Source organism: Mandrillus leucophaeus, unplaced genomic scaffold (assembly GCF_000951045.1).
Source record: "Mandrillus leucophaeus isolate KB7577 unplaced genomic scaffold, Mleu.le_1.0 Scaffold535, whole genome shotgun sequence".
Classification (NCBI taxonomy): domain Eukaryota; kingdom Metazoa; phylum Chordata; class Mammalia; order Primates; family Cercopithecidae; genus Mandrillus; species Mandrillus leucophaeus.
The window spans coordinates 1,614,791-1,627,419 of NW_012105753.1; positions in this window are offsets into that span (position 1 = coordinate 1,614,791).

The following is a 12,629-nucleotide window of genomic DNA, read 5'->3' on the forward strand; positions in this document are numbered from 1 at the left end:
TCGGGGCGGAGCCATACAGGGGAGGGGCCAAGACAGGGGCGGGGCCAACGGGGTGTGTGGTGGGGGGGATGTGTGTGAGAGATTGAGAGGCCGACAGACTGAGAGAAGAAGGGGGTTGTGTGAAAAACTATGGACATAGACTGCATGAGGGAGATTATACACGATGAGAGAGGCTGTGTGTATGTATGAGGGACATTATGCGTGTGTAAGAAACCATTAGAGAGTGTGAGACAGACGTTGAGCGTCATTTGTGTGTGTAAGAGAGATTCTATAGAAAAGAAACTGCATATGAGAGATTGTATGCACTTTGGGAGGCCGAGGCGGGAGGATTGCTTGAGCCCAGGAGTTGGAGACCAGCCTGGGCAACCCCGTCTCTACTAAAAATACAATTAGCCAGGCGTGGTGGTGGCATTTTGATTCCAGCTACTCAGGAGGCTGAGGTGGGAGGATTTCTTCAGCCCGGGAAGTCGAGGCTGCAGTGAGCAGAGATCACACCACTGCACTCCAGCCTGGGTGACAGAGCCAGACCCTGTCTCAAAGAGAGAGAGAAAGAGAGAGAGAAAGAGAGAGAGAGAGAGTGTGTGTATGTGTATGCAAGAGACTGTGTGAGAGAGAGATTGTATGAGGGAACAACAGAACACAGAGAGATCAAGTGTGAAAGAGAAACTAGTGTGAGAGAGCCAGTAGATATATTTAAGAGTGCATTTGTGTAAGAGATGAGTGTGTGTGGGTTTGCATGTGAGAGAGAAACACACATATACCCAGTTACACTCTCCAGCAGGGTCCCCTTGTTCTTGCCTGAGTAGCTGCCCATCCTTTTCAAGGAACACACATTTCACTGTCCCTCTTGTTCCTTTAGCCTCCTTTCCTAGTGTCTCACTGAAGGTCTGTGTATTTGTCCCTTTCTGTTGAGTGCTTCCTAGTGTGTGTAGTTTGTTGGAGCCTTGGGTCGTTTGATGGTGTATCAAATGGTGTATCTTTCTATAACTGGGTAAGAATACATCTTTCTCAGTGGGTGGTAAGGGGAATAGATCCAATTTGTAATTCTTTTTTGTACTACCCCATCCATTTTGTTCAAGGAAAATGGAGGGGTGTTTAAATAAAACATACTTTTTTCTGTGTATGCCTTATCTGTACATTGAGAAAGCGATGGGTTATTGTATAGGTAAAATATCAGAAAAGTAAATATGGAAAGTAAACATGTGTACACGTGAAGAAGAGTAAGAGTTATTTGGGACCTTCTATTAAAATGTTTTCAGGCCCAGAAAAGGAATTAAAATAGGCAGAATCCCATAGGCTTATTTTTAAGACCTGTTTCCTGTTTTTTGTAGTCAGGAGACTCTCAGAGTCTTTCTCACACACCCACAATCTTTCATACCCACAATCTCTCTCATACACACATGATTTCACATACATATAGTTTGTCTCATATATATACAACCTCTCGCACACACCATCTCTCACACATAGTTTCTCACACATGCCCTCTCTAATTGTCTCTTCCACAAACAGTCTCTAGGGGCCAGAAAATATGCTGTTGGATATCAAAAATTAGAAAGAAAATGAATCTGGCTCATTCCCTTTCTTAAAAGTCTTTAAAACCCCAGAAGAGAGTATTTAATATTATATACGTATAATCAGAAACAAATGTCACCATGGGAACCCAGTAGCCTCTCTGATGACCTCATTGTTTTTCCCCTAAAGACAACATTTTCATTCTTGGAATTTTGGTTTGGCTGTTAGTAGTGTTTCTTATAAAAACCAACTTTTTTTTTGGCTGGGCGCGGTGGCTCACACCTGTAATCCCAGCACTTTGGGAGGCCAAGGCAGGCGGATCACAAGGTCAAGAGATGGAGACCATCCTGGCCAAGATGGTGAAACCCCATCTCTACTACAAATACAAAAATTAGCTGGGTGTTGTGGCACACGCCTATAGCCCCAGTTACTCAGGAGGCTGAGGCAGGAGAATCACTTGAACCTGGGAGGCGGAGGTTGAGTGAACCGAGATCACGCCGCTACACTCCAGCCTGGCGACAGAGCGAGACTGTCTTAAAAAAAAAAAAATAAAAAAATAAAAATCAACTTTTTTGGATAAAACTTTAGAATTATATACAGCAAACCAGAGAACATCAGCTCTTTATTGCCAACCCCATGAACTAAGGCACATTTTGAAGTTCTCTCTCTTTGCATTTGATTGGTAACTTGATAAGTCAAACAACTATGCACTCTTCAATCAGGCTAAAGTGAGCAGAAATTCTGTATATATAAAAAGATTCAGAAGGCACAGAATATTTATATAGCTGGGCAGGTACAATACAGAAGTTAGCTTTGTTCAGCTTAGGGGACAAGTCTTAAAAAGTCCTTTAGAGTATACTGTCTGGTCTTTTGTAGATTCCGACTTCTTGATTCTTTGAGAAGTGTATTCATTCAGTTTTTTAGCAGGTATTTATTCAACCCTAATAGGCCTTGGGTCCACTCTAAGTCCCTATTCTCTTATTGAACGCTACTAGGCCTTAGACCCAGGTCTAGGTCCCTATTCTTGTGAAGCTTTCATTTTAATCCAATTCTTGTGTTATTTTCTTGGCAGAAGTCAAGAACTTTCACCAAAGAGTAGCCAGAATCCTTAGATCTCCACCTAGCACTGAAGACAGAACCTTTTTTTTTTTTTTCTAATATAATTTACCTTTAGTTTAGTGAGTGAGTTCTTGTTTAAACTGTTACTCTTTTGTTCATAGAGTCTGGTTTTTCCTGGAGATCTGGAGAACCACCTCTTTAAATAAATCTAGCGTTTTACACAAAAGACATTATCCAGATTACATCCTAATCTTATGGGAGACAAGAGCTATTTTCACTCTGCTGCACGATGTGAAAAATATACACATAAAGCTAGCACTGCCAGTTTCCCAAGGGAAATATAAGATTGTTATTACCTAGGCAACTATAACATGTTGCTCTCAAATCATACGTAGTTTTTTTGTTTGTTTGTTTGTTTGTTTTTTGACAGAGTCTCACTCTTCCGCCCAGGCTGGAGTACAGTAGCGTGATCACAGCTTACTGCAACCTCCACCTCCCAGGCTCAGGTGATCCTCGTGCCCTGCCTCAGCTCTCTAAGTAGCTGGGACTACAGGTATGTGCCACCATGCCAGGCTAATTTTTCTGTCTTTGTAGAGATGGGATTTTTGTCATGTTGGCCAGGCTGGTCTCGAACTCCTGCACACAGGTGATCCACCCACCTTGGCCTCCCAAAGTCAAATCATATGGAGTTGTGATTTTATTAGTGTGTTTTGTGCTTTCCCAGAAATTAATAAGTGGCAAGAAACAGATGCATGTCTAAGGAATGGCCTGTCTAGTGCAAATGTGGTTTGTGCAGTTGCTATGGGAACAAGGACTTTTAATTCTTCACTTTCATGCCTTTATTATTTTTAATGTTCTTCTTATTTCATTTGTGCATCTTTCCAGAGGGAGAAACGAGCAAATCAGAGAGTTCTGGACTCAATTGCTAATATAATCTTAGAAAAACAAATGCAGTTATTTGTGGAAACTACCCAAAACTTCATTTGTCGGTTTGAGTTTTGACACACTATAATGTTATTCTAAGCTTCCTTATATGCTTTAATTTTTCTCCTATGATTTTCATCTGCTTCCTTTCTATTTAGCATGGCACAGGGAATTATTTTTGAGATGTTTGGAATATGAACCAAAATTCCAGGAAACTGTATGGTTCTTGCACAATTTATGTAAATTTAGAGGAAAGGAAACTTGGAGAACCCTCACTTCCTTTAGTGTTCTTTCAGTTTAAGGAAGCTCTATTAGCTAAAACAATGCTCTATTAATGCTCTCTTTCCTTCCCAGGCAGTCCATTCTGATTGGGAGAAGGAAAAATTTGCTCTTTCTGTTGGAATTAATTTTTGTTTTATTTTTTGAGACATTTAGAGTCTTGCTCTGTAACCCAGGCTGGAGTGCAGTAGTGTAATCTCGGATCACTGCAAACTCCACCTCTTGGGTTCAACTGATTCTCCTGCCTCAGCCTCCCAAGTAGCTGGGATTACAGGCGTGTACCATCACACTGGCTAATTTTTGTATTTTTAGTAGAGATGGTGTTTCACCATGCTGGCCAGGCTGTTCTCAAACTCCTGACCTCACGTGATTTGCCCGCCTCAGTCTCCCAAAGTGCTGGGATTACAGGTGTGAGCCACTACGCCTGGGTTGGAATTAATTTTTATTCTCTCTGCTCTATTAACGTTCTCCAGTGTGATTTTGCTGCATTCAAATGTACTGCTGAGTTCTCTCCTTACAGTAGGAAGGTAGATTAACAGTTGTTTTATTAAAAAAAAAAAAAAGTATTGAGAAGGCTATTTAAAATTGCTAGAGAAGTGGAAATATAGACAATTATTGAGCACTATTTAATATCTGTTAGTAACTTTTAAAATGTTGAATAAAACCTGATGTGAACAATATTTTAGAGAGATGGTTAAACTCAGGCATTGCTAGTAGCTCTGAAAACTGATAGCATTCTTTTGGCAGTACATACTCAGAACCACAGAGATATCTGTACCCTTTGGCCTACTAACTCCAGCACTAGGAAAGGATTAAAAAAGGGGTGGGGTGGGGGACAGAGAGATGTTGTCCCAAGGGTACAAAGTTTCAGTTATATAGGAAGAGTAACTTTTTGAGATCTATTGCATAGCATAGTGACCATCGTTAATAATAATGCATATTTCAAAACTGCTAAAAGGGTAGACTTTGAATGTTCTTACTACAAAAAAAAAAAAAAAAAGATGATATGTGAGCTGATGGGTAACTTAATTATCTAGATATAATCTTTCCACAATGTGTATATATATAGAAACATCACATTGAACCTTGTAAATGTATACAATTATTATTTCAAATAAAAATGAAAATTAAAAAACAAAAGGGAAAAAGGTTGTTTGCATAAAGATGTTCAAGGCAGAATTAGAGTGAAAAGCTGAAAGTAGCCTAAATGTCTTCCTGTAAGCAAATGCCTAAGTAAACTGTGGTATACCAACATAAATATGTAAAGCCTTAAAATGGTAAAAATTTTGTATCAATGTGATAAACATTTAAATGTAATGCTAAGTGAAAAAGCGCAGATTGATAGGGACAGAGCCACTCAGTTATCCTGTACCCCAGGAGCAAGGCAAGTAAAAAGAGTAATTCAGGACTTAGCTTCTCAGCTTAGGAAATAAGTCTCACAGAGGTGAAATTATGTGAACAAAAAGATCAAATTTGGAAGAGAAAATTTAAAAATGGTTTTTTGGATAATGTGACTCTGGGGGATATGTTTCCTTGTAAAATTAATTTTAATGTTGTAATTTAAAAATAAATCATTTAAAAAGATCTATATCTGTTTTTCTTGTAAAATGGGATTGCTGGCACCCAAAGTCTGGTTGATTCAACTTCATAGCTGAAAGTTCTATTACCTTTTGTTGAATTATTTAGTTCTTGAATGGGTTTGGATCTTTTATTCATGCTGTTCTCAATAATTTAGAATCTTAGAGTTGGAAGGAATCTAAGAGGCAGTTTAGAGCAAGCTATCACCCAACGTAGGGATCCCTTCTATAACATTTCTGGTAGATGGTCACCCTTCTTCTGCTTGAAGGCCTCCAACTATGGGAAACTCATTACTTCATGATACTGCCCATTCAATTACCAAATAACTAATACTAATTGTTAGAAAGTTTATTGCATCTACTGAATTGAATCTGTATCCTTATGTCCTCTGCCTCTTGGTCCGAATTCATTTCTGAAGTACAAAAGAATAAATTAATCTTTTTTTTTTTTTTGGTGACAGTCCTTTCAATTATTTTTTGTTGTTGTTTGTTTGTTTGTTTGTTTTGAGACGGAGTCTAGTTCTGTTGCCCAGGCTGGAATGCAGTGGCATGATCTCTGCTCACTGCAACCTCCACCTCCCGAGTTCAAGCGATTCTCCTGCCTCAGCCTCCTGAGTAGCTGGGACTACAGTCGCCCGCCACCATGCCCAACTAATTTTTGTAATTTTAGTCGAGACGGGGGTTTCACTGTGTTGGCCAGGCTGGTCTTGAACTCCTGACCTCGTGATCCACCTCAGCCTTCCAAAGTGCTGGGATTACAGGTGTAAGCCACCGCACCTGGCCTCAAACATTTTTTAAAAGTGATTTTGTCTTCTCTTATACTTTATTCTTTTTACTGTTATTTATGGATAAATGTTGGGATTTGGTATTGTTATCTGTACCTACTTTTTTCTTTTAGGCAAAGCACATTTGTTACTCACAGATGAGCAGTAAGGTGTACCTACTTCTTTGTTAACAATACCCCAGCTTTTCTTATTGACCAATCTCTCTCCCACTCCCAGCTGTGATTGGAATGGAGAATATGGCTTTTACTAAGTGAATTAAATGCATTTTACTCTCCCCACCTCCCATGGCCACTGTGATTGGTTCAAGAATAGGCACAAGTCAGGCCAATCAGGACCAATAAGACTCAATTTGGGGACTTTTGTTTGTATTATAAGAAAAGTATTGTCTACAGGATTGGCCTGTGGTGGTATGAGCTTGGAACTGCAGGAGGACCACCATATAGGGCATAAGAATGAAGTCAACCCAGCAGAATATGTGATTGAGAGGTGAATATTTTTAGCTAGCTACTCCAAATATTAGAGCTACACCTGTATGCTTTTTTCAGTTATGTTAGCCCATAAATCTATCACCATAATGTTGTCCCCAGTTTTTTTCATAAGCCATGTTGAGTTAGCTCTTCATCACTTACTAAAGGAATCAGAATGATATAAGCTCTAAACTGGGATACAGGAGAAATGACTAGTTCTGCCACTCTCAGGCTGCAGAAATTTGTGCAGTTTATTTAAAATCTCTGCTATTGAATTTCATAGTGAGTAAAATGAGCAGGCTGAACCAGACAATTTGAAAAATCTCTCTCTGCTTTAAAATTTGATGATTTTGGCCGGGTGCCGTGGCTCATGCCTGTAATCCCAGCACTTTGGGAGGCCAAGGCAGGCGGATCAAGAGATCAGGAGATCCAGACCATCCTGGCTAACACAGTGAAACCCCGTCTCTACTGAAAACAGAGAAAAATTAGCTGGGTGTGGTGGCGGCCGCCTGTAGTTCCAGCTACTCGGGGTGGGGGCTGAGGCCGGAGAATGGCGTGAACCCAGGAGGCAGAGCTTTGCAGTGAGCGGAGATCGCGCCACTGCACTCCAGCCTGGGCGACACAGCGAGACTCCGTCTCAAAAAAAAAAAAAAAAAATCTATGATTTCTATATGACTTTTCTCCTAGATCCAACCTGAGTGCCTTGGCTGCTGTTCTTTTCATTTATTCCAATTAGCCAAGTTGTTCTGATTGGAGATACTAATTCTCAAAAGCGAAAGGATAGAAGGAATTTTTCTTATGCTGTGTCTTATTCATCATAATTAAATTATCTAAGGTTATTTTTGCCAACACCTCCCCAAAGATCTTTAACATGTTTTGATGCACATATAAGCTGTCCTATTATAATTCCAAGGTATCTATTATTTTAACACTCTGCAATGAGAAAAACCCTCTTTACTCCGTGAAAATTAGGTCTATTACATTTTTGCCTCCACATTTTTATTCTGAAAAAATTCACAGCTCCAGAAAGGTTGCAGTAGTACAGTGAACATTCACAGAGTGTTCACCTAGAATGTCCAGTTGCTAATGTTTTTCTATATTTGCTTTCCTGTATGTGTTTTCCTGGCTAAGCCTATTGAGTTGTTTTTAAATTGAGATGGGGTCTCAATTTAAATCTCATTTAATTGAGATGGTCACTCAGGCTGGAGTGCAGCGGAGCCATCTCAGCTCACTGCAACCTCTGCCTCCCAGGTTCAAGCAATTCTCATGCCTCAGCTTCTCGAGTACTTGGGACTACAGGCAGGTGCCACCATGCCCAGCTAATTTTTTGTACTTTCAGTGGAGATGGAGTCTCACCATGTTGTCCAGGCTGGTCTCCAACTCCTGAGCTCAAGTTATCTGCCTGCCTCAGCCTCCCAAACTGCTGAGATTTTAGGCGTGAATCACCAGACCTGGCCTTCAATGAGTTTGTAAAAATGGTATATATGAAGAGAATCAAGAAATTCTGGAAGGAATGCTACTTTTCTCTGGGAACATTTAGAAGGATCTGGAGAAATGAAGGGGCAACAGTGTAGCAGTTAACAATTCTAAGACTTGAGACTTGACTTTGCCCCTAGATTCCAATCCTGGCTCTTTCTAATCCTCAGGTTTTTTATTTGCAAAATAACGGGTATTATTGGTATCTAAGTTTATACTAAAAATATATTGGTTAGCATTAATATTATGTGAATGGAGCTGATAGCATGAGGTATGCTTAGCTTTTTCATTGCATATGGGAAATCTGTTATCTATGCTCTGCAAATGAGCTTGGATCTTGGGTTTCCTCACATAGTAAATAACTCAGTGGTTGACCTAAAAGGGACTGAAAAAAGCTGAAACAGAAATTAAAGAATTCTGTATGTATCTCCAGCTGGGCAAGAAATCAGACCCCAAATAGTATCTGCCAATACGGTACTAGCAGATGTAAGCCTAGATACGGAGAGGCAGATGGGTTTCATCTCATGTTCCAGTTACTGGTAGTAACTGCATGGCACACTGTATTTTCACAAGAAAGCTTGTGAAAATTTATTGGGAAAGAATGACTGCTGTGGAATAGGAGATACGAGTGATGGCACAGTGTCATATTGCTGTGGTCTGAATGTATCCTCTAAAATTCATGAAACTTTTGGCCAATGTGATAGTGTTAAGAGGTAGGGCCTTTAGGAAGTGATTAAGTCATGAAGGCAAAGCTCTCGTGGATGAGATTAGGCTCTTATAAAAGGGCTTGAGGGAGTGGATTTCTTCTCTTCTGCTCTTCCGCCATGTGAGGACATAGTGTTCATCTCCCTTTGCCCTTCCTCCTTCTGCCAAATGAGAACATAGTGTTCAAGGTGCTACCTTGGAAGCAGAGACTGCATCCTCACAAGACAACGAACCTGCCAATTCCTTGATCTTGGATTTTTGTTGGTCCATTTTTGCACTTCTATAAAGACATACCCGAGGCCAGGTAATTTCTAAAGAAAGAGGTTTAATTGGTTCTGTGGGCTGTACAGGAAGCATGGTACTGGCATTTGCTCTGGGTGGGGGCCTCAGGAAGCTTACAATCATGGTGGAAGGCAAAGGGGGAGCAGGCACATCACATAGTGAGAGCAGAGGCAAAAGAGAAAAGGGGGAGGTCCCAGACTCTGTTAAACAACCAGATCTCATGTGAATGGAGTGAGAACTCACCCATCACCAAGGCGATGGTGCTAAGCCATTCATGAGGAATCCACCCCTATGACCCAATCACCTCCCCCAGGCCCATCTCCAACATCAGGGATTACATTTCAACATGAGATTCAGAGGGGACAAACATCCAAACAATAGCAGACTTTCTCACTTCAAGAACTGTGAGATACAAATTTCTATTATTTATGAATTACCCAGTCTCAGATATTTTGTTATAGCAGCACAAATGGACTAAGACATATGCATTTGCCAATTCTGGTCTAGGTGTAAAAGGCAAAGAAGGAAAGTTTCAGTAATACATGCATATATCTGTCTTAGCATTTACCACATCATAGCAGCTCCTTTGTTTATGTGCTCCTCTCTCCAATTAGACTACAGGTTTCTGGATGGGAGATCTACTACTATCCCTGTGTTTTACAAAGTGCCCAGTATGTAGTTGGAACATAATCAGTGTGAGAGCTGATTCAGCTATAACTAAATTCTAATTAGGTTCAGATCGAAAGTCCTTACTCTGTAAAACTCATCCCATTTCTATGTTTATTTTGAAGCCGCCTGCTCTGCTTAATTTCTAATTGAAAATATCTTGGGAAAAGTCTAATATTATCTTAAGTAAACTAAGTGCAAAAAGATGTTTGCCAAACTTTGATCAATATAGAGAAAGAGCAATATGAGATTAGCCTGTGATTTCTCAGCCGTTTTTCAGACCTCATGAAGAACACAACTTAGGTAGGGAACGGGGAAACGTGAGGACACTGGAGACATAAACTTTAGGCTATCTGTGAATAGTAATCAGCTCCCGCCTGCTTCTGCAGCCCATTAGAAACTGAAAAACAAAATCCAAATTGAGTGATTTCTTGTCTTCTTAAATATTTATAGGCAGTCCTTAATTCTTAATTTCTGAAATTTTGTCAGACTTGGACCTTTCCACATCATTGACACTCCCAAATAAAATGTGTACTATGGTGTTCAGGAGCTGGAGAATAATTGTTCTCCATTATATTTTATTATCTCTATTAATATTTTATTCTCCAATAAATATTCACCATTACAGGAAGTTGGTTAATTGCTCAGTTTTGGCCTTGTTGCCTTCTTTTTCTGAATAGTGACAGTGTAACTATTTAATTAAATTTTGTCATAAGATTTTTTTGGGGGGAGTGGGGACAGGGTTTGGCTCTGTTACCCAGGGTGGAGTGCAGTGGCACGATCTCAGCTTACTGCAACCTCTGCCTCCAAGGCTCAAGCCATCCTCCCGCCACAGCCTCCAGAGAAGCTGGGACAACAGACGCGCACTACCACGCCTGCCTAATTTTTTGTATTTTTTGTAGAGATGGGGCTTCACCATATTGCCAGGCTGGTCTCAAACTCCTGAGCCCAAGCAATCTACCCACCTCAGCCTCCTAAAACGCTGGGATTACAGGCATGAACCAGTGCACCCAACCAAATTTTGTCATAAATTTTATAGATATAAAAAAAATGCTATAAAAATAATTCGGTTGAAATGTATGTAAGAGGTATAGGCTTCATAATCTTAATGACAGTTGTGCAAAGGTCATATCCTTAGGGATGTCTCTAATGGCACAATTTTGGAATCAGCAACACACTGTTTAGCTTTAACTTTCTTATCTGTGTAGTTTGTCAGGCAAGATAATAAACTTAAAGAGTTGATACAAACTGCTAGACATACATTTTCCAAGTACACATATAAGATTACCTAAAGGATGTTATAGTTTTTAGCTCTCTGACAATGTACACATTTGACTCTTACATAGGTTTATCAAAATTCATTTAATTAAAAAGTAGATTACTGCTTATACTTACTTTCCATGATAGTTGCCTTTTTCTCAAATTGTACTTGAGTCATCTTAAGTTTCTCCTCCTTTAATAATATTTTGCTGTTCCATATCTCTGTCTCTTAACAACTTTATCTATCTAGAACACAGTTAAGAACAAGAAACTAAGCAAAAGGCTTTCTGAATGACTTTTGAATTGCCTTGAGCATTGTAGTTCATCTACTCAGAAAAAAAAAAAAAAACTGCTTCTTGGGTCCTCACCCAGTCAGTTTATTCATAATCTATTAACAATTCTAACAATCTTGGTGCAAAAGAGACACCTATGCATTGTTTAAGTTCTGTATGCAAGGCACTGTAGGGGATGATTTATATGAAGCAGCACAGAGAATATTAAGAAACCCTTCTTGTCCTCAGGGGCTTAAGCCCTAATAGGACATACAAAGCATGTACACAACTAAGAGTAAAACAATGCAGAATAAAGAAAGTCTCAGAGGGAGTTACAAATGAAGGCGCATATTGCTCAGAAGAGAGGGAGATTACTCAGTTCTCTAACTTCCTTCCATACCTACAGTATACAGAAATAGCACATTTAGAAGAGGACACTGCTATAGGCAGGTATGCTGTCAGCAGCTACTGTTACTGCTGACAAGTTCCATTTACACATCACATCAAGAGAGAACATAATTAATTGAGAAAGCAGATACCTGAACTTCAAATATCGAAGAGCCCCTTAGTGTAAGGGCAAGCTCTAAAATGTTTTGAGGACATCAATGAATAATATAATAATCAATATAATAATGATCATAGACTTTTAGAATTAAAGTTAATTTAGAGGTCATCTAGGGTACACATTTTATTGACACTTAGAAAGAGTAAATGACTTGCCTAACATGGTCTGAGGGTGTCATCCTTGACTCCTTTAATTTCTCTCTCCCTCACCTTTTCTACCCCTTCCACCTCCTTTCCTCTTCGAATCGATCACTTTGTCTTTTCGCCTCCATTTTTCTCAAATTTATCTTCCCCTTTCCATCTCAATTTTCACTGCTTTTTATCAGAACTTCATTACCTCTTGCCTGCCATTGTTCCATAGGTTCCTAACTCATTCTTCTTCCATTTCTGTCTTTTTTCTATTTCCATTTCTTATCTTCTTAAATCTATATTCCACTTATCTGGCCAAAGTCATCTGACTGAAATGTAAATCTGATGGAAACACTCATTGACTTTATACCACAATAGCTCTCCACTGCCTGCAAACTAAACTTCAAACTCTTACCCATCCATTTCCCACTTTCTACTATCAACTACTGATGTTATTTGTATAATTTAGGGGGACTCAGAACATTGCCCCTTCTTCCTCCTCATTATCTCTTCAAATTCACTTGACTAATATCTCAAACTTTGGGACTCATCTCAGATATCTCCTCCAGGAAACCGAGGCTAAGTTAGGAGCTCTTTCACTCTCCAGGATAGATTTTCATTACATCCTATTATATTTTTACTTCATTGTACTTTAATGTATTTGGCTCC